Genomic DNA, 22,839 nt, shown 5'->3' with positions numbered 1-22,839 from the left:
GACTTCATATTTGAATATGTGTAACCTGTCTTCAGTTCATGGAATCCTCAAGTTGACCATGAAAAACTACAAAATATTAGTTTATTTTCTTTTATAAGTTTTTTCAAACAGATAAATTTCAACTACCAGCTCTCCAAACCAAAAATATAATTTAATTTTTTTTACCCAAACAGGGTAGATACAGATACTGATATAGATATGTAAATTATGTATCTTTCCTTTGCAAAAATAATTGCAAGAAGTTGATGTGCTGAAATTCCTCCAAATCCCTACTATAATTGAGATGCCAAACTACTGTCTTGCACTGTGCTACATTAATAGCTGTGTGATGTTAGGGTACATAAAACTACTATATGTGCAGCAGCCCTTACTAATCTAGTCAATCTGTGGTCCTGGTACTTTACTTTTAATTTAGGCCAAGTAACAGAGTAAAGTAGTTCTGGTGCCCAGGAATATTCATAGGGCTTTTTGGATACCAAATATAATACTGAGTAAACTAATTGGAAGACATTTAATACCATATATCTGCCCTTCCATTGGATTTTGAAAACTTGTAAGTATTTTGATATAAAGATAAAGAATAGCAGGCTACCAAGAAGGGATTTAATACCCTATGAGTACCTACAGGGGGAGGAGGGCCCCCTCAGTCACAGTAATAGAGGAGGGGAGTAAGGGGAACATGGGAGGGAGGAATGGGAGGATACAATGGATGGGATAACAATTTAGGTGTAATATGAATAAATTAATAAAATATATTTTTAAAAAGATAAAGAATCATATATTTTCTTTACAGTATGCATATGATGGATAATCAGATTTATACAATATACACCTTATACTGACATAAGGGTGAATTAGTTATTTATATAAAGATAGGTATAAATACATCTAAGGCACTGAAAATTTCAAAGAAACCAATATTATTTGGTTCTAAATGCATTTATTCACAAATAATAAAACCAGCCAGTCCAAGTCAGTATTTCCTTAAAAGACATGGCCAGCTGAACTAAGATGGATGATGAGCTTAGCTTTCCTTGAAGCGATTAAGAGTTCAAGCTCCAGAATCAGCTTTCAGAGTTCAAATTCAGATGTGAGCATGACAAAGAGTATGAACTCTATAAGCTTCCTTTTTCTCCCTTCAAGGAGGTAACAGACCATGGGATGATTGTAATGATTAAATAAGTAAATGCACATAAGTGAGAAAATCCATATAAAGGCAAGGCAATGTCAACTGCGTTGTAAGACTTAGATACTAGCATTTATAGCTACCTACATGAGAATAGATAGCTATCTCTTTGTCATATCTGAAAATTTACTTCTACAATTTTCTGTTAGAAAAACGTTAGGAAATGAAATCACACACATAATTAGCTTTTGTATTTGATTTTCCTCAAATAAATAAGTGACATCTTTTCACTGCCAAGCTTGTGGACTCTGTTTTCTTTTATCTTCAGGATAGATTACTATAAAGCACAAGATATCCTTTATTCTTTGAATAAATATGTGCAGTGGCTTAACACATATCTACTGACAACAAAAGAAGAGAAAATGAATCTAAGCAATCACAAAGAGGAATTACACTAATTCTTAAGAATATTGTCTTGAAAAGAGAAAGCACTAATACGCCTCAGGGAAGTTGATTTAGGATTGTCTTTCTTTGGAGATCTTTAGCAGTGGAGAAAATGTTTTTCTGGGTGATTTTCAAAGCTTTCATCATGACTTTAGTGCTACTCAGCCTGCTAATTTTTTATCATTCCTTGTGGTTTATATGTTAGTGTTTAGAGATAATTTGTGCATTCATTAAGACTGAGTCATTTTCTGAACTACAAGGCACAGATGCCTCAATTCATCAATCCTAACGTATTACCTGTAAACTCAAGCTCCTTTCATAGAAGTGGGCATTTCTGACATGAAGAAGTTCAGCTATGGGTAGTTATCTAAGCTCAGGAATCAGGCATCATCCATGAGAGTTTGAGGGTGTGGCATTAACAAACCTGTTAGCAAGCATTCTAGCTGCCATCTTATAATTTTATGTAACTTAATAGTGAAAGCATTTGGGAAGATACTGGCCATATTATTCAGGGTTAGCCATAAAAACTACTCACCCACGAAGACACAAAATGAATTCCCACCTTGATCTACATTGTTGTTTAAGTAGGAATCTTGCTCACACATGCCTAATACTAAGTGGGTGCCTGGCACAGAAGATGCAGTCAGTGAATGTTTGCTAAGAGCTGAATCAAAATCTTCTCCACTCTGTCAAACCAAGTTCTCACGTCATAGGCTGTTCTGGTTTGAATAGGTTTGGCCCCCACACACTCATGTGTTTGAATGCTTGGCCCTTAGGGAGCTGCGTTAATAGGAGGTATAACCTTGCTGGAGTAGGTGTGGTCTTGTTGGAGCAAGTGTGTCACTGTGGGAGTGGTTTTTGAGGTCATTTATGCTCAAACTATGCCCAGTGTGACACACGATCTCCTTCTGCTGCCTGCTGATCAAGATGTAGAACTCTCAGCTCCTCCAGCGCCGTGTCTACCTGCACCCTGCCATGCTTTCCGCCGTTGATGATAATAGACTAAGTCTCTGAAATAGTAAGCCAGCTCCAGTTAAATGTTTTTCTTTATAAGTTGCCATGGTCATAGTGTCTCTTCAGAGCAATGAAACCCTAAAGTACAGGCTTTATTAAAATATTGGAATTATAGTTTAGATATGAAAATAGAATATAGAAAAACATGGGGTTGCCGACCAACCTCAAAAAAAGTATCACATTTTTAATGCATTTTTCTAAGGAGTGTTTAACCAGTTGTGGGTATCTCGTTTGTGAAGAAGTTGCCCTATACACTAGAAAAGATCATGTTCAAGTTCATTTTTCAGGATGTGAGCTATTTCTACAGTGAATAATGCCCACATGAAAACTAGAGAGATGAAAATTTATTTTCTGAGTAGACCCGTATTGCTCATTTTTCCTAACCATTTTGTGTTCACTAAAAGGCTACACTGGAAAACAGAAAAGCAATTTGAAGTGGGTGCACTCATTGCTCTCAGATTATCACAGCTCCTTCATCTGACCTACATTCCATAATTACTCTATTTTTCCAAAGTTAGACTTACTCTTCTAATGACCCAAGTCCGGTTCGATTAGACTAACAAGTGGCCGTGAGTATTCTAAGCCTTCTCAGAATTCAAGTGTGAGTTGATTTTGCTTTTCTGAAAGGACATGGTGTTTAATCATAAGATTATTTTATAATTGCTCATGGGATTGTTTCTTAAGTAGAAAGTTGAGTTCTACTTTTGAACAAATACACACACACACATATATGTAATCTAACCTTTGGAAATATTAGTGAATATTCATTTAGATCTAGTTTCAGAATCAAGAGCTTGAGAGGATACTGAGATATTTTTAAAGGAACTCAAAATGTTGAATTTCACCTCTCTACTCCATCAGCTTCTATGTAAGCATAAAAAGGAGACAGATTAGATACAACTTTCAGATTTTGTTTTTTTATATATTTTTTGGGTTCCTTTTCATTTAATATGCAATGCAATTTTAATTCACTGTTATTAAATTATTACATGACATATGTGTACATTCTTGGACAGTTTTTCCTCTTAGTGTATGTGATTTGAGCTAGAAATGAAAAACACACGTTCTATTTGTCCTTCTGACAGTTTCCAGTTGTTGTTTGTGATGCTAGGATATTGTTCCCTATTTTGAAGAAATTGTCAACACTAATCCACTACAAAAGAGAAAGTTCAGACCACTTTAAGCTATACAGAGGTGCCTTGAGTGTTATGTTAAAGGTTCCTGCAAAAGCAACTGATAAGTAAAGTTTATAAAGGAGTAGGGGGATGGGAAATTAGTGGGGAAGCATTTCCCACTCAGATAAGGACTTTTAAAAATAAGGAAATACATCAGTTAAGAGATGTCAATGAGTTTCTTGAATTTATTAACATGTATTAGTGAAGTTTTCAAGAATATACTCTGACAGTGTGCAGTGTGGCAAAGGAAGATGTGCAGATGTTTGGCATTGTAATGGGTGGAGCCTACCCATAGGACACAATCGCTTTCTTATTGCTTTTCATCACATACTTTTAATTTTCTTTTATGTGGGATCTCTCCATGCCTCCTCTTAGTACAGCAGTGAATGTGTCTGAAACACAACCAAGGAATAGTAATGCCATTCCAAAACAGCAGGAAGTTTTGCTTGGTTGTTGTAGTCCAAGAAATAGCTCAAGAAAGAAATTAAAATGTATCAAAACTCTCATATTGACTATTATTAATTTAGTATTTCAAATTTATGTCTTAATAATATGTTCAATTCAGGCAGATAACCACTTTTAGGCACACACTAAAGTAAAATGCTAAAGAAAATGTAATTTCATTCATTCCCCTAAACATATACCCAGTCCAGTAGAATATGGCCCACTAAAGATAGAACAGTTTAGTTTCTTTAAAGATCTGTTCATAATATATATTATGAATTTGTGCATGCTACATACACTCAAATATAAAATTTCTATAATACTAGATATAAACATGTTTATACCAAATGTGTCAAAGTTGACATTACTGATATTTATAAAATATTCATGTAGATTATAATATGTGATATATCTCTCAAAAATAATAAGTATCGAGACATGTTGGTATGTAGCTTTAATGTCAGCACTTTGGAGGCAGAGAAAGTTGGATCTGTAAGAGTTTGAGTGTAGCCTGCTTTACATAGTAAGTTCTTGTCTCAAAAGAAAATAATAAGTATATAATATAGATTAATGAATTCTATGCATATAGCTACATATGCATAATGATATTTAATAACTTTAATAATTATTTAAGAATTCCTAGCTATAACACTCAAATCATCTTTTTTTAAATTGGATATTACAAAGGTCTTGAACTCACAGAAGAGTTTTGAATTTGTAAAGTTGGCACAATCCAAAGGTAAACTATAGTAAAAAGAGAAAAAGATTAAATAAAAGTAGAAAATTAAGCAAAGTGTTGTGGGTCCTAAGACCCTAGTACAGAGGAGGCAGAGGGAGGAAGATTATAAAAATATCCAACCCAGCATTGGCTGCATAATGTATATCAGGCCAGGCACATTGTATCTCATAACAAAGCAAAGAAAGCAAGACCAAAGGTGGAAAGTCTACCACATTTTTTTCAATGTTCCGACCACCATGGAGAAACAATAAATAAAGCAAAGATAACTGATATCACTTTTATTTAAGAGTCATGCTCATTGTCCTGACTTCTACCAACATCATTTATTCTGAACTCACTTCTTTAAAGAGGCAAAGGAATATTTCATTGACATTAGAAGACCACAAAGTCAATGAGACTGTGAAACACACACTCTCACATTAATGAAGTAACTGTGACACTCATGTAGTTTTGTGTCTGTGGAGGTGACTAAGGAACAAATAGCAATGAGAAGGATAAGGCAGGTAAATACAGTTTCCACACGAAGCAACCCAAGAGTAAGAGAAAACACTCAACACCAAGACACTTATTTTAGGGAGAGGAACATGGATTTCACAGATGATAGAGGTTATAGTGTGGGTGATGATGTTTTTCCTGGAGGAGGAGATAGTGTTTTTTGTTTTGTTTTATTTTGTTTTTTGTTTTTGTTTTGTTTTGTTTTTATCACTAATTTAACTCTATTCAGAGGTAGACTGTAGACATAATCTCTAACTAAATATCTCATTTTCTCCAACCCAAAATAACAAAACTGGTTAGAAAACATAAAAACAGACTACAGTAACATTTATAAACAAAAGCTTGTGAAATTTAAATGAATACTAAAAGTTCCTGAGAATCTGAATAAGAAAAAAACATCCACAGAATTCTTTTAAAGTGACGCAGAGAAACATTTTGTCTGAGACTCAGTTTAATGACCTAATGCATCCTATCCATAAATTAAAACAAAATAAAATTGTCAGTGCTTTGTCCTTTCTACATACAATAAACAAAGCCATGTGGACAACACTGGATGCTAGCTGATAAAAGCCAACTTGGAAGTCAAAGTGTCCTGCCCCAGGGTAGTGATTCCCTAGAAGGCAGTCTTCAGAGCTACTCTCAGTAAAGAGCACAAGAATCAGCACTAGCAAACTGTCACATCTGTTTTTCTCACAGCAATGACTCCATACGGTCTTTAGGAAAGTAATTTTAGAAAATTGACCTCCAATGTCTGTGATGCCAGGCTTGACACCGAGCTGCACCGTACTTAACCCAATGATGACCTATAGTCAAACACTGAATGAGTTACAGAGAAAGAAGAAAATACAGTCATTACTTTTATTTTGAAAGTAGGAGATGAAGAAATGTTTAGTAGTAGTCTCTCATGAAACTGTAGAAATAACACACCATAACTAAGGTTTAAGGTTTTTGTTCCAAAGCAGCAGCTGTGGCTCAAAGGGGCAAGGCCTGGTGACTTTATTAAAAAAAAAATGTTTAATTTGTCAGTCTCAGTGAGAGAAAGATAACCATAATCATTACTAGCATGGTTAAAAAAACAAAAAGAAAAAACCATCTCCCCATAAACCAGTGTAATTTCTTTGAACAGAAAATATTGAGAAAAAATGTCTTGTGTAGATTAACAAATAAAAACTAGTTTTGCAATCTTACTTGCATGAGGTCAATGTACTTTTTCTAGAATACAATTTTACATTTTCTCAAGGAAGTTTCCATAATTATAAATACAAAACATATAATTTAGATTGTGTTTATATATTTACTGGTCACATATGCATCCTGTATGTATACATATTATACATTATAAAATAAATTTCCATTTATTATAAAGTGTTTCTTTTTCCTGCTGCAATGATACAGTGAGTGTTGCTTGGGATATACCAAGGTTCTGACATGTTAAATTATCATTTTCCCAGCATGTTTTTCATCTTACCATTTTAATCTTATAAAATATTATTATTTTGATATGAGATATTTGTTACTTGATTATACGTGCATGCATGTGTATTTGAGTGTAAACCCTTATTTTAAATAGTTCTCAAATGTGTTTGAAATGAGCATTTAGAAGCTGGCTTTGCTGAAAAGAACTGAGTCCTATTCTAGGCCACAGAGTAACTAAAGGCAGAATAGAAGCCTTACATTTGCGCCTTCATTTGGCATTGGCTCCTTGCTGGGTCACCTGCTTGTTTCTGCCAAGGGAGATAATTCTCAATCAGAGTGTACCTTCAGCCCTCCTTCTAGGCCAAAGATACAGAGAACTCACTGTATGAGACAGCACTCATTCTGTGTTCTAGGAACAGCAGAACATCCAAAATAGTGACTGGGCATGAGCTTTCCAGGTGAGGGCAGTTATTTAAGATGGAGACACTGTACCCCAGAGTGAAAGTAATTCTCTCCTGAGAGCTAGATTGCCACTTCACACCATGACAGTAATGCAGACTTTTGACAACTCGCAGAGTTAAGAAAATGGTCAACAAGTCCACACGCATCTACGCAAGAACTGCTTTAATTAGGGGAGTAGCCTCTTACACAAATTCTTTCTCTATTTAAATTTAAAACTCAGGTCAGAATCCTGGAGGGTGGGCTTGGGGATCTCTAGAAGCCTTGGCACATGTGTTTTATTCTGTCAGTTATTTGACTGTCATCTGTTTCTTTGAATATCTTATCAGGGAGGCTGGCCAAAGCTAATTTGTTCAGGCTGCCATATTCTGTTCATTTGTTCTTAACACTTCTGTTATACAATTTCTGCCTAAGGTGAAAAAATTCACATCGACTCTTCCCATTCATGGTTACTTCTTGGAACCTACATAGTTTTTTAATATGTCTTTTTGCTATTAATTTTTAATGATCACCACACAGGATGCTTACATACACAAGGTTCTATGAGCATTTTATTTTGTCCCACTGAGCTATTTCTGCTTGGATCAGATCCACATCACTTATTTATGAGTTAATTATATTATAATATTAAATATATAAGTTTATAATATATTCTACTGTCTTCTAAGCAATTTATGTTAGTAGTTAGTGTGCATATATACTGGCACATAGAGGTTTATATTTTTTTCTGTGGACAAGATAAATGCTTGTAATGGTATTTGCAACTAATAAGCATTTGTAACTATTCAAGTGTATTTGATCTTTACAACCTACATATAGCAAGTTCTACAGTAAAATTCACTTAAAAGGAACTTTTCCCGTTTTAATATTATAATTAAATTGTTCTCCCTTAAAGAAATTTTTGATTTTTACTTAATACTTTTATTTGAGAGTTTTTTATTTTCTTGACTCTCATTTTATATCCTCACTTGGTCCTGAACTCAAGATCTCCCTGCATTTGTTTCCCGAGTACTGGGATTCTAGGCTTAGAACACTACGTCAATCCTGAAAGGGATTTCTGAGTAACACAAGGAAATCACATCTTGCTTAGAATTATAGTAAACTTATTGGGAGTTACAATCTATAAAAGAGTATGCTTTACATTTTATTGTATTCTGGCATCTGCCTTCATGCTGGAAAATATTTTACTAGTTGGAGGCCAGATAAACAAACATAGATGGAAATAAGTGAGAAAATAGAAGACACAAATGCAGTTGTAAGCATGTTCACACTACTCTAGCAACCACAATGCCATGGAGTCTTATTGCAGAAAGGTACCAGGAGTCAGTGCCTGTGAACTAGGGATGCTTTCAGACAGGGTAAAGTAATTTGAATAGCTTCTCATAGGAAGACAATGCATTTGCCCAGGTCACAAATCTAGTTCTTTGAGAGTCATCAAGTTGTGAACACATGTGGTCTAAGTATTGTCACTGAGGATCTGGAGCAGACCCTTATTAGTTGGTGTTCCTGCTATGGGGTGTTCTGTCTGGTTTTTCCTCTCATGGTAATTATCAGCACTAAAACTGGAAAGCTCTATTAAACCTCCTCAACTGCTACACGTGGAATCTGATCATCTAAAGGCTAGAGTATCTAAACTGTGGAACTAAACATCTACTCTCAAACATTCTGCCTGCATTGCTCATTCAACGTCCACCTGGGTACCACCAAGCATACAGGAGCAGCTGACATTTAAGACAGCCAGCGATGCTGTTTGTAGCACCTGCAACGAAAAGATTTTGCAAAGTAGACTTGTTCCTGGGGGAGGGGCATGTAAATCTATGATTTAATATCACTTGATAGATAAAATACGAGATGTAATTTTTAAATATTTCTCCTCTCTCTCTCTCTCTCTCTCTCTCTCTCTCTCTCTCTCTCTCTCTCTCTCCTCTCTCCTCCTCTCTCCTCTCTCTCTCTCTCTCTCTCTCTCTCTCTCTCTCTCTCTCTCTCTCTCTCACTCTCTCTCCCAGGTTCCCTTTGCAGCAGTTTTCCTATTTCTCAAGGATGATTTTTCACTCTTCTTTTGCAGTGTTAGTAAAACATATACATATATATTATGGGCTTGATTTTGGGTACCAAGCAATGTGTTGTCATTATTGATAGCATTCTTCTTTTAAAAGACCAAGGTCCTGGGAGAATTGGCTACTTTTCTGAGGTACCCAGGTTTCAGTGCCAGCACCCACATGGTATCTCACAAGCATCTCTTAAAACAAACATAATTAATGTGCAATGTTAAGATATTAAATGTATAAGTCAAATATTCTATTTACCTACATAAAATGACTACTTTTGTAAAGAAAGAGCATGTCTCCCATAATTAATCATCATCAGATGTGAAAGTCTCCATGAGTACTTCCCAAACTTCATTACTTTGTTTACCTTTATTTCTTTACCTTGCTTTTTATGAATGATGTATTCTGTAGGACTTCATCAACTAAGTAAGGAATATTTAAGAAATATTTAGGTTAATCACTTAAAAATTATCAAAGCATTTAAGGCCAAAATGAGGCAGCCTCTAAAATCTCATAAAGTTAATTGATACACCTAAGTCTGGTAGAAATGCATGATGTATGGAGCTTGTGCTACAGTGAAATATGCAGCTCTTTTAGGATTATTGAAAACTTAAATATATATATATGTATATATATATATATATATATATATATATATATAATTGTTCATTTTTTTCAGTCCAAATTCTTTAAAAAGTATGGAGACCGCAGTTTAGGAACGTTTATTTTTTCAATTATGACTCTTAAGTACTAGGGCATTTCATTTTAATGCAATCTTTAATTACACCCTTTGGAAGGTCCCCAGTGCTTCCGATGTCAGATGGGGTGTGCCTTTTGCCAGAAGTTGCTTAGTTCACTGTTTATTTAATGAATGGGGTTTTATGTGCAGCTGAATTTCTCATGGCACATGTTAGAAAATCCTTGGCAGCATTTAAATTGGAGAACTGAGAAACATATTGGCTCTGCGGAAGTTCAATCAGGTCCCAGGCAGAGCAGAGCTTTTGCCAAGGAAAATTCACTAAGCTGAAAAACACCACATCAAATGTGTGCCCAATCCAGTGAACACTGAGCCTGGTGTCAGGATTAAATGAATATATATTTCATGTATTTAACATAGAACACAAATGGCAAAGGAGGAAAGGCTCTGTAAGTTTGGGCGAGAAGCAAGTATGGAAGTCTCATGCTTCGGAGAAAGAGGTATATGGTTTCTGGTTGCCTAGCTGACTAGAAAACAAAGAGTCTCATGTAGTTCCACATGTCTCTTTATTTTGGAGATATATTTATAAGTTACTAATATATATAATTTTACATTTTTAAAATAAAAAATCAATCATAAGATGACTGGATATTGTGAAGTGACCATATATGTCACTGAGCAACTTAGACCCAATATGCAGATGGCTACATAGTCTCCAGTGCTCTGGCCAGATACTTATATGTAGTTTCCCATAAACTGTAGATCTATAGGTCCGTTTACTATATGTTCGGAAAGGGATTTTCTATGGCACGTCATCTGGGCTCCGAAAATATCTAAGTTTATTAGAAGCTAATTCTTTCATTCAGTGATGTTCTACAGTTAAGAGACATTACAGTATGTATTTACTCAAATATAAGTTAGAAAATGTAATCATGAGAAGATATTATCAATTTTAAAAGGTAACAACATCTTACTTGTTTATTATGGACACAGTGTTAATCACTATGTGGGGAGAGCCTTGTGGTTCTCTTGTCCCACAGTGACGAAGCATACATCTTCTCTTCAATAGGTTACCCTCCACCAGCCTCTTCCATCTCTCTCTGTATATCTCCCATCTTTCTCTCTCTGTCTCCCTCTTTGTCTGTCTTTGTCTTTCACTCTTCTCTTCATCTCTTCACTCTCCTGTTTCTCTATCTCTCCATCCCTGTTTTTGTCCATGCACCTCCTCTCTGGAAGTACAGTTTCCTCACCAGGATTACTGTCACTTTCTTCAGCTCCAAATGCATCTTTGGCTCATTGCCTGCTCCTGCTTTCTTGAGTAGTCAGTGGCCCAATTGTCCACAGTGGTCCTATATATTTAAGGCCATTTAATTTCTTCATTTATTTACAAGCAACAAAACTGTGATTACCAGCTCATAAATGTTTACTGAGGACTATCCTGGCCACAGCTCAGGTAGCTAAGTGGATAGGTGTTCTCCACTCCAATCCTACACTTGGCAATCTGCACTGGCTCTGTGCTGAACAAATTGTCAGCAGACAGTCTGTTGAAGTTGGCCATCTATGTTTGCTTTTCCCCTTACTGCATCAATTTTACATCAAGCAGACAGTGTGAAAATAGAATATGAAATATAAACTTTGGCTGGTGTTTTGCCTGACATAATATTAGTGTGAGTCAATACAGCAACGTACCCTACCATCATGAACCTCCCATGTGTTCCTAGCTTGTGGAGTTATATAATTTCTTCTATCCCTTAAAAGTATTATTTGGTAAAAAACAAATATATAGATATCTTACACAGATTACACAGGTGGTAGATGACCAACCAGATTCAGGACAGGTTTGAGATGGGTCAAGGGTAAGGTACTTCCATTAAAAATATCAAGCATACTGAAAATTCAAAATTTTCAATGTGATATTTTAAAAAATTGAATGAGAAAAAGCCTATGAATATCAAAATGTTTACACTAAATAAAACATGTTTAGTATAACTAATTCTTCCTCTTTTCGTAGGCTTGCAATGCTGTGGCACAGGACCACAATATACTACTTTTCTAGGATTCATGAATCCGATGTGATATATTTGTTAAAAACAAGTAAGTGCCAGTAAGTGAAGTTTTATGGTGTCATTAAGTGTAGAATCACAGTGCATTATTACTTTCTAAGGTCTAATGGTCATTAAGAAAACCACTTTTATCCAGCAGACAATGATGGCAAACAGTGTTCAATCAGACATGGCTCCATGCACTTAGCATCATTTATTCCTTATGGCGAACTGCTGAGAAACAACAGGCTCTGCCGCATAACTCTCTTTCTGAAAAGCACAATTTTGTTTGTGCACATATCTGAGTGTATTTGTTTTGGGGTGGTGCTGTTGGTATGGCTGCACATGTATGTACATTCATATATAGACCAGAGGTGAATCTTGCATATCATACCACATGTGTTGTCTATATTTTCTTTACTCATTTGTTGAGACAGGGTCTCTCAGTGGCCTGCTCTCAGGCAGACTGTTCTGGCTGCTTCTGTGAGCCTGAAGGGTTTGTCTCCCCCACTTTGGGATTCCAGGCATGAGTCACCATGTCAGAGTATCTTTTCTTTAAATGTCTGAGATCTGGATAAAGCTCAGACCTCTGTGCTTATAATGCAAGCATTTTACCAAGTGGGCCAGTAATTAGGGTCCTGAGTAGTACATGCTAATTCTATAGTGCCTGTTTATGGAACTGTGCCACACAGACACTGTGATAAAGTTGAGTTCCTCCTTTGATAGATGAGGAAACTGAACTAACAAAGTAAGCATAGTAGAATCCAACTTTAAATTCCAGAAATGTGGATATACAGACTTTAAAAAAATATGTCACGCAGGCAGATCTGAGCCCAGGGGTCCTGCTCAAACTATGGCACCAACCAAGGACAATACGTGCAGTAACCTTCAAACCCCTACCCAGATCTAGTCAATGGACAGGACATTCTCCACAGTTGAGTGGAGAGTGGGGACTGACTTTCACACAAACTCTGCCGTCCCATATTTGACCCTGTCCCCTTGATCAGGAGGCCTGGTGGCTCTCAGAGGAAGGATGGCAGGCTACCAAGAAGAGACTTGATACCCTATGAGCATATACAGGGGAGGAGGTCCCCCTCAGTCACAGTCATAGGCAGGAGGAGTAGGGGGAAAGGGAGACGGAGGGAGGAATGGGAGGATACAAGGAATGGGATAAGTATTGAGATGTAATATAAATAAATTAATAAAATATTTAAAATATAAATAAATAAAATCTTTTTTTCTTAAAAAAAAAACATGTCATGGAAACAAAAGTAGTCCCTCAAAGATCAAGTAAGCTATCTTTATGATGAATCAGTCCCTCAGCCTCCCAATGCCACAAGTCTTAACGCCCCATAATAGTGACTCCAAGAATAGACAGTGACGTTAACTTCCACAGGAACTAGTCGGAACTTCAAGGATGAGGGTGAGAGAATGTACCCAGTGACTCACTCTTCACTTCCCTACTGAATCGGAAAAGTAGTACCACTAGCTGGTGAACTGTAGCAAATCTCTGCACAGTGTTCAGGCCATCTTAAAACCATACCTAAATATTGAGGATTTACTTGTCCTTCAAAATCTTAAGAAATCAACTGAGTTAACACCTTCCTGTCTGGGGAAGGCTGGTAAAATCAGCCCCTTAGTGCACTGCTGGTAGACTGCCTTCTCTACGTATATTGGTACAATATTTACAACAATCAGCCAGCATGAAATATGATTCAAAATATAACCTTTAGCTCTTCATGCTAAATAGCATTATAATTATATGTTTAAACTAGAGCAACATGATAAGTTGTAAATAAAAGAACAGAGGACTCAAAGCAAGGCCTTGAGATATTGTCTAACATAACAGTTTTTTTCTATTAAAAATTTTAAGCATAAGATTTTAATAGCTTTCTTTTGAGGCAGGTGAAGTCACCTTTGACAATGCCCCAAAGGTTTTCTGGCACTTTGGTACAGAAGGATATTGTCCAATATTGTGCTGGCTTAGGATACAAAAAGGCACATAAAGTTGAGGCTTCGACTCCCCTGGGCTGGTGTTGGACAAAAGGCGAACAATGTATGGCTTGTGGAGATGGGAGGGGTGTGGGCCTGAGTTCTTGTTGACAGAGATAGTTGGTCATGGGGGGTTCCTGAAGTACAAAGGCAGTTCAAATCCTCAGGGTGGGTAGCAGCTTCTGTTGTGACCACAGTCTGCCCAGTTCAACAGTTCACTGCTCTGAAACCACAGCTGGATCTCACTCTGGGCCCCTTCCACAGAATTGCTAGCACGGGTGACATTCCTGCTGATGTGAACATTGAAGTCCCCCCTGGTTGTTCCAGAGGCTGCCTCTGTTGAGTCAGTATGTCCTATCATGGCCCTTGAGATGTGGACCACATTGTGCCCTTCCCAGGCCTGCAACATCTTCATCCCTCAAGCTGAAGCCTTGCCCCTCAAAGCATTGTGTCCCACTCCCCACTAGTTTCCGCTGTACCCCATCTGGCTTCACAGCAACCAGGGTCCACTCCTGAGGCCAGGAAGGCCATCTGGACTGGAGGGCATCAGCAGGCCTGGAAAGCATGGCCAGCACAACTCCCACAGTGCTGTGCACCCAAACAGGCAGCCCATGGCACCTTTTAAGTTTTTTTTAAAAAAATTAATTTTTTCTCTTTACATCCTGATTGTAGTCCCCTCCCTTATGTCCTCCCAGTCCCACTCTCCCTTCCTCATCCCCCTCCCCCTCCTCTATCCTCAGAAAGAGGGAGCCCGCCTCTCCTATATCTGACCTCAGTCTCTCAAGTCTCATCTTGACTGCCTGTATCCTCTTCCTCTGTGGCCTGGCAAGGTCACCCCACCAGGGGGATCAACGAGTGAGCACCAGAGTCCATGTCAGAGGTAACCACGACTCCCCATGTTATGGGATCCAAAAGGAGACTGTGCTGCCTATTGACTACATTTGAGCAGGGGGTCCCAAGTTACAATGCTCATTCGCCGGCACTTCTCAATGTTTGGTTTACTAAGCAGAAAAAAACAAACAAACAAACAAACAAAACAAAATATTCCAATACTTCTACTACAGAATAGCTACCATTTTTATTTTGGAAATTTGTAATTAGCTGGTATTATGACAGGGAAAGTAGATCTAAATAGGTGGCTCAATCATTAAGACTACTTTTCCAGAGGGCCTGAATTCAGTTCCCAGAATCCATGTTGGGTGGCACACACACAGCTGTAACTCTAGTACCAGAGATATTCAATGCCTCTGGCCTCTGAAGTCATCTACACTAATATGGACAAACATATACACTGATACTCATGGTCATGTGAACACTAGCACATAGTTAAAAAGAAAATAAATCTCTTAAAATGGTAAAAGTAACTTTTTTCTTTTGGTAAAACTTATTGTAGAGAAGACAGAATAAATAAGACATGGTCTGAAAGCAGAATATTGAGGAGAAAAATACAAGGCCAAGAAACACAGGTAACATAAAATACACAAGGCTTTGAGTCTCTATTAAATGGAGAGTGTTTCCATAGCACTTCTTGTTGCTGTTAATGACAGTTAACTAACTGAGAGTTGTCATGTTGTTTATGAAAATATCTTACAAATATCCACATACCAAATCACTCTTCTGTTCTCATTTGAGCATATTATTTTGTTTTATATATTTAAAGATGTTTAAAAATAGCTTAGGTTATTTTCAGAAGTTCTAATGGCTTAATCAAATGTCCTCACACTTAGTCCCCCTGTCAGTGTTTGCTTTGCTGAATACTATAGAAAGCCGCTGCAAGCCGGAAGGTGGTGGCACACACCTTTAATCCCAGCACTTGGTAGGCAGAGGTAGGCAGATTTCTGTGAGTTTGATGCTAGCCTGGTCTGCAAAGCAAGTCCAGGACAGTCATGGCTACACAGAGAAACCCTGTCTAGAAAAACAAAAGAAAGAAAGAAAGAAAGAAAGAAAGAAAGAAAGAAAGAAAGAAAGAAAGAAAGAAATGAAGGAAGGAAGAAAGAAAACCTTTGCACTGACATGCCCCACCAAACACAGAAATGCTAGACTGCACTTTGATTCTTCTAGAACTAAGGCAAAAGAAGCAAAGAATCATATGTAACAATGTAGTGCAGTTCTCACTACATAGCACTATTAAAGCATATCTGTTTTAAGACAAGCTTGCAAGCTGTAACCCTCCACAGTATTCAGAGTATCCTGAGTCTCTTAGTGTGGCTAGGTACCATGGACAGAATTATTTTTATAGAAAGGCATTTTCTGTGGCCTGATCACTTTGTATCCAAGAAAAGCATGTGCCTGAAGATCTAAAATATACTACCAAGATGTAAATCTTCCCTTGGAAATACAAGGTTAGACAGTCATTACTTATAATATTTTTTTAAGTTATAGGAAATCACTTGGCAAAGGCACTTTGATAACCAGGTTTTGTTTTAAAGCCGAAACCAGAATGTCTTTATTAGGATAGGGTGGAAACAAGTTTTTAACAAAACTTTGCCAGTAGATTTCCAGAATCTGTGTCTTAAAGAATCAAGGTAACTGTAAGAAGCCTCTAAAAGAGATGCTAAGTTGTCACTGTATGAAGCACTGACCATGGTAATGCCATCACAAGGCAGTTAGCACAGAGAAGGGTGATCTGTCCGCATATGAAGATTCTGAAGGCTTCAATTGAGTTTTGTGGATGTTGTGGAGAGGAAAAAGGAGTGTCAGCCCCAACTTTAGGTACAATGAACAGAACTCACATCCTTCAAGACGTCAGTTCATAATTTCTTCAGTGGACTTTCATCTAATATAATATTTCTTTCTTCCTGAGTGAACACACTTGAGAAACAAATAACCATGTTCAGTTTTGAGATTGATATGATACTTTTAAAGCTGGCAATGAAATCAATCAATAATAATTCATTTTTTTCCTGTCGTTTGTAAAAGTCACAATCTTTGAAAGGAAGTGAACATTTAAAAGAATTAATGTATGTTAAAATTTGAACATAAGTTGGGGAGGCCATAAAAATGCATAGCATATTACAGAGGAGAGGAGCAATGCAGCCTGAGTAACTCCAGGAGGTCCCCGTCACATTGGCAGGGGAAACTATCCAGATTCTTGGAAAGAGAACTTAAAAGAACAGGGAAATAAAGGAGAAAATCTGGAGTCCCCCAATTACCATTGGAGCTGAGCCTGGGTAAGACCCAAGTCCTGAGTGGAGAATGAGGAAATGCTAGCTCTGTGCCGTCAGCCAGCTGGGAATTCTAGGAGTACTAATGGCAGAAGCGTTATCCTAAGGCACGTTCAGATACCACCTGGTCCTAGGGACGTCTGTGGGATCTTTAGGTGGACATACAGCGAGACAGAGACCTGGAGGTCAGGATGAGCCTTAACACAGCCTTGGCATCTCAGGTCCTAAAGCACAGATACTCACGGCAGCCATCCAGACAAACTCCTGGTGCTTACAACATGTGTCAGCATCAGAGAAAGGTAATAAGCTGAAATCTTTGCTACCATGACCCTTCTCAGTGTTGCTGGCTGAGGGGCTGTTTTGTTTCTGAAAATAAGAATCTTTCATGTCTTATCTGTCTCACGGATATACTTCTTAGTGCATTTTTTTCATTAATATAGACTTGTTTAGGTCATATCTTTTGTGAATAATCTTACTAATCTGCAAGTTAATGGTAGTGATAGCATCCACCACCGGTTATCCCAGTAACAGCAAGCATTATAGCTGCTATTGCTAATTAATGTGACTACCTTCCTATAAAAGTTCTGTATGTCTATTATCATACATAGTTTAAATGCTAAGGAAGTTTAATTTCTTCAAAATCAGACAGCAAATAAAAACAAAACTTTCTATTAGATCACACTAAATCACTGCAAGTGATTTCTTTTTTTTAAATTTTTTTATAATTTTATTAATTTATTCATATTACATCTCGATTGTTAGCCCTTCCCCTGTTTCCTCCCATTCTTCCCTCCCTCCCATTTCTCTCCTTCTCCCCTCCCCTATGTCTGTGACTGAGGGAGACCTCCTCCCCCTATATATGCTCTTAGAATATCAAGTCTCTTCTTGGTAACTTGCTATATCCTTTCTCTGAGTGCCACCAGGTCTCCCCATCCAGGGGACATGGTCAGAAAAGGGGCACCAGAGTTCGTGTGAGAGTCAGATCTCACTCTCCACTCAACGGTGGAGAATATCCTGTTCGTCAGCTAGGTCTTGGTAGGGGTTCAAAGCTTACTGCCTATATTCTCCTTCGCTGGTGCCTTAGTTTGAGGAGGACCCCAGGATCCAGATCTGCCTGTCATAAAGTTCTTCTTGTAGGTTTCCAGGACCCTGTGGGTCCTACTATTTCCCCATTCTTCCATGTTACTCTTGCCGAAAGTCTCAATCGGATGTCCTCTCCTCTGACCCACTTTCTTGGTAAGTAAAGATTTTCATGGTATATATCCCTTGGACTAGTGTTTTGATATAAGTGAGTATATACCGTTTGTCTCTTTTTGCTTCTGGGTGAACTCACTCATTATGATAATTTCTAGATCAATCCATTTATCCACAAATTTCAGGAATTCCTCGTTTTTAATAGCTGAGTAGTATTCCATCGTGTAAATATACCACAGCTTCTTAATCCATTCTTCTACTGAGGGGCACTTAGGCTGTTTCCATGTTCTGACTATTATGTATAAAGCAGCTATGAACATGGCTGAGCATATGTCCCTGTTGTGTGGTAGGGCATTTTCTGGGTATATTCCAAGGAGTGGGATGGCTGGGTCTATTCCCATTTTTCTGAGAAAGTGCCAGATAGCTTTCCAAAGTGGTTGTACTAGTTTGCATTCCCACCAGCAATGAAGGAGTGTTCCTCTCTGTCCACATTCTCGCCAACATGTGGTGTCATTTGAGTTTTTGATCTTAGCCATTCTGATGGGTGTAAGATGGAATCTCAGTGTCGTTTTGATTTGCATTTCTCTGATGACTAACGAGAATGAGCATTTCTTTAAGTGTTTCTCAGCCATTTGATATTCCTCTGTTGAGAATTCTCTGTTAAGTTCCAAGCCCCATTTCACAATTGGGTTGTTTGGTTTTGTGGTGTTTAATTTCTTGAGTTCTTTATATATTTTGGATATTAAACCTTTGTCAGATGAAGGGTTGGTGAAGATCTTTTCCCATTCTGTAGGCTGTCGCTTTGTTCTCTTGACAGTGTTTCCTGCCTTACAGAAGCTTCTCAGCCTCATGAGGTCCCATTTATTAATTGTTGACATTAAGGCCTGGGCTGTTGGTGTACTGTTCAGGAAGTTGTTCCCTGTGCCTATGTGTCCCAGGCAAATAAGTAGTCCTGACAAACTGACACATTGACAGGTCTGTGGCAGGGTAGGGTGGGTCGGTGGGTGGTGGCATGGGCAGGTAGTTAAATTTTTTTATCCTCAGGATTATTAATATTTTCAGTAGACAGAACTTATAAAATACTAGAAGGAGGCTTAAAGTAGTGAGAATTTTCATACAAATACTTCTGATTTATCCAAATAGCATTCTAGAATCCTTTCTACTCAAGGTAGCAATTGACTTATGCTCACATATCACAAGTATTTATATCTCTGTCTTAATAATATTGACTTGGGTACTATAAAATATATTTAAGAGCAAATTTAAAATACAGTGTTATATAACACCAAAAACTGTCTGAAGGTGGTAAGGAGCAATGCCAATTTCTGTACTTTGTGTCAGCGCTGGACAAAGTAAGCAAGATGCAGTATTTAGTATGGTAGAACAGATGCAGTATTTCGGCCTCGGAAGAGACCCTAGCCCTAAGCTGGCAATAAGAAACAAATAATTGATCAGAATGGCAGATACATGGCCAATACAGGATGACGAGAACGCTAATGTTCAGCACATGCATGTATTCCTGAGTCTCAGGACAAGGACTTGGCTAGAAAATGCATCCCTCACAGGTTTGTGTAACAGTGGCAAATTTTAAATTAGTTTATGATAAACTAAATATTTATAACATGCATTGGTTAGCATGGGGGTGGTATTGTAGAGGCACAGAACTAAAGATGATCTTATATTGGCTCTATATTACTAGCAAGTAAACAAGAATGAAGCAGTTTCTCACTGGAAGTAGAAGATTAAAAGAGTGGCTGCACTCCCTCCAAGGTGCAGGGAAAATGTGGAGGAGGGGCTGAGTGCTGTGGAATGCTGTCTAATGAACATTACATGGCTGTTGCACTCTTGAACTCTCAGCACTATGAATTCATGCCCAAGAGCTTCACTAGAATGGGCCTATCAATATTTCATCATTGGGAGGAATGACACATGATGAACTACAAAGAATAATAAGGGCAATGCCTATTTCCATACTTTTAAATTATGAGTGAATTTTTTTCAATTGTACTACAAAATAACCACACACTTAAAAGATGTTTTTATGAGGCCAAGATGAAGCAAAATCATTAACCTCCCTAAAAAAACCTCTTCCAACATTTTTTTAAGATTTATTTATTTTATGGCTATGAGTGCACTGTCTTTATGCACACCAGAAGAGGGCATTGTATTACAGGTGGTTGTGAGCTACCATGTGGTTGCTAGGAATTGAACTCAGGACCTTCAGAAGAGCAGTCAGTGCTCTTAACCACTGAGCCATCTCTCTAGCCCCAAACATTTCTTGATGAAGGAGCAGGCACATGCCATTATAGTGATTTCTTTAATGAGTCTCACTGACTTAGCCAGAATATAATATGAAAAGACAAATAAAAGATCATATTCAGAGCACTGTTTCTTTAAATAAGGAGTTACTATCATTAGGAATTTTATGACAGGAGATGCTACTATGAATCTGATGGCTTGAGAATTTCATTATAGGACTGACTCGTAACACCATAAGAAGAGCTTGTGTCTTAGGTGGCATAAAAACAGGTCAGTTTTTACAGAGAGTGTCATGAAAGCATGGAGATCCCTGGAACCAACATTAAGAAATACAACTGGACATAATGAATGCCTGTAACCTCAACACTAGGGCAATGCCGCAGGCAGGTGTCTGATGATTGCTATCCATCCAGTCTAGTCTCCCGGGTAAGCTCTAAGACAGTGAGAGAGCCTGTCTCCAAAACAAAGTGAATAGGATGAGGAGCAACTTGAGCTCCAGAGATTGATCCCTGGATTTCTTATGTAAATACCTTCCCACATAAACACACTCACTGTGCCTTGCTGGAGTCTTTTCTCATTTGTGTGACTGCATAGGTGAGAACTCCCACAGTTTTTCTAGCTCAAGACAATACTGGGTCTAAGGCCATAATCTATAGACAGAAGCATTGTGCTAATCGAAAACAATAACTCATCTTCAATTTCTTTCTCAGCAATAAATACAAATAAATATGAAATTAAAAACCTTTTCACATAAAATGGGAGTAAAGAGAAGCTGTCTCTGTACTATATGAACAAGGGAAATAGACTAAACTAGCAGGCACAATATTGTAAGATGTCCCCCAACTTGCTTGTGATATGGGTTTTATAAAAAAAAGAAAAATGATGTGGAGTGAAATTTGGATATGCACCAAAAGCTCAATCTTCAAGGGTTTTCAATTTTCTCCAGTTTGCAGGTTTGATAACTGAACGGTTCAGCATATCCCTAATAAAACTCATCTCCCAAGATTCCTTTTTTATGCAGGCAAAATCAAATTAACTGTGAACTGAAGAGGTTAGATACATGCATAATGGGAGTATCAAACTGTAACTTCTTCTGACTCTGGCTCTCTAAGGTCTCCTAATTTCTACCCTGGAGAGGAATCCAAATATTAGCTTCACCCAAGATCGCTCTGACAAATCTGAAGAGAAGTCTGAATTACAGAAAAAGAATATCACATATTGAATTATCCCACCATGCTGTCAGGATATCCATAGATGATACTATAAGTTCTCTAGTCTTTTACTTAACATTCGATGACAGGCAATAGAACTGCAGTCTTCATGGTCACCCTATACGGTGTGAAATCCTTGTCTTCACATCTGTCCACCATTTGCACCAGGGGATCCATGCATGTTGACTAGAGAGCTGAAGTGATAAGCTATTTGAGGCATGAACTGCTGTGCACACTATACAGCTGTCCTCCACAATGATGCATTGTACTAATATGCTCTCTGTGTGCATTTGCTTGAATGTATTAGAGCAATACATCAGTGAAATGATTAAGCTTGTATGGTGCACTGCTGTGTGAGGTAAAAATGGTTGCCTAAGCCTCATTTTAAAGACTTAATATCCAATGTTTTCAATTAAATGATGTCTATTTCACTTTTTTTTTGTGGTCTGGGAGGCATATTTTGGTATTGAAGTATGTTATCTTTGATTTTTTTTCCCATCTTGAAGACATTCTGATATCAGAGCACTTCTTAAAAGGAATGAATGATCAGGAATTGAACTTTCCCTCTATATAACATAGAATGAATGAAGAATTCTATGTGCTTAGTAGCAAGCAATCAGTGTTCCAATCAAGAACTCAATAGGAGCCCTGGTTGCTTGTTGTATCTTTTCCAGGGGTGGGAGGCCATATAGGCTAGCAGTGAGCACTGAACAACAACATAGGAGCCAATTGGAGAAACTTCCCAGGGGCAAAAGGCATTCTGCTTATCCTTAGTTTCTTTTTCTTGTAATGCACTTTCTTTGATGATGGGATCAGATGCTGTAGTAACATGTACCATAGAATTGTATCTCTCTTTCCTTGTCCCAAATTATAAAAATATGAAGTAACTTCTAGAAAAATTGCACAAGCTGTAGACAAAA

At 37.6% G+C, this 22,839-nt stretch overlaps 1 protein-coding gene across 28 annotated transcripts in view; it reads right to left on the bottom strand.

Annotated features, from left to right (window-relative positions):
• Nucleotides 1-22,839, bottom strand: part of Nrxn1 (neurexin 1) — a 1,084,885-nt gene that overhangs the window by 618,950 nt on the left and 443,096 nt on the right. The gene's annotated exons all lie outside the window — the stretch shown is intronic.

The sequence above is a fragment of the Acomys russatus genome, chromosome 1 (genome assembly GCF_903995435.1).
Source record: "Acomys russatus chromosome 1, mAcoRus1.1, whole genome shotgun sequence".
In the NCBI taxonomy this organism is placed as follows: domain Eukaryota; kingdom Metazoa; phylum Chordata; class Mammalia; order Rodentia; family Muridae; genus Acomys; species Acomys russatus.
The sequence above is the reverse complement of the archived record's forward strand: the minus strand, read 5'-3'. Positions and strand labels throughout refer to the sequence as shown.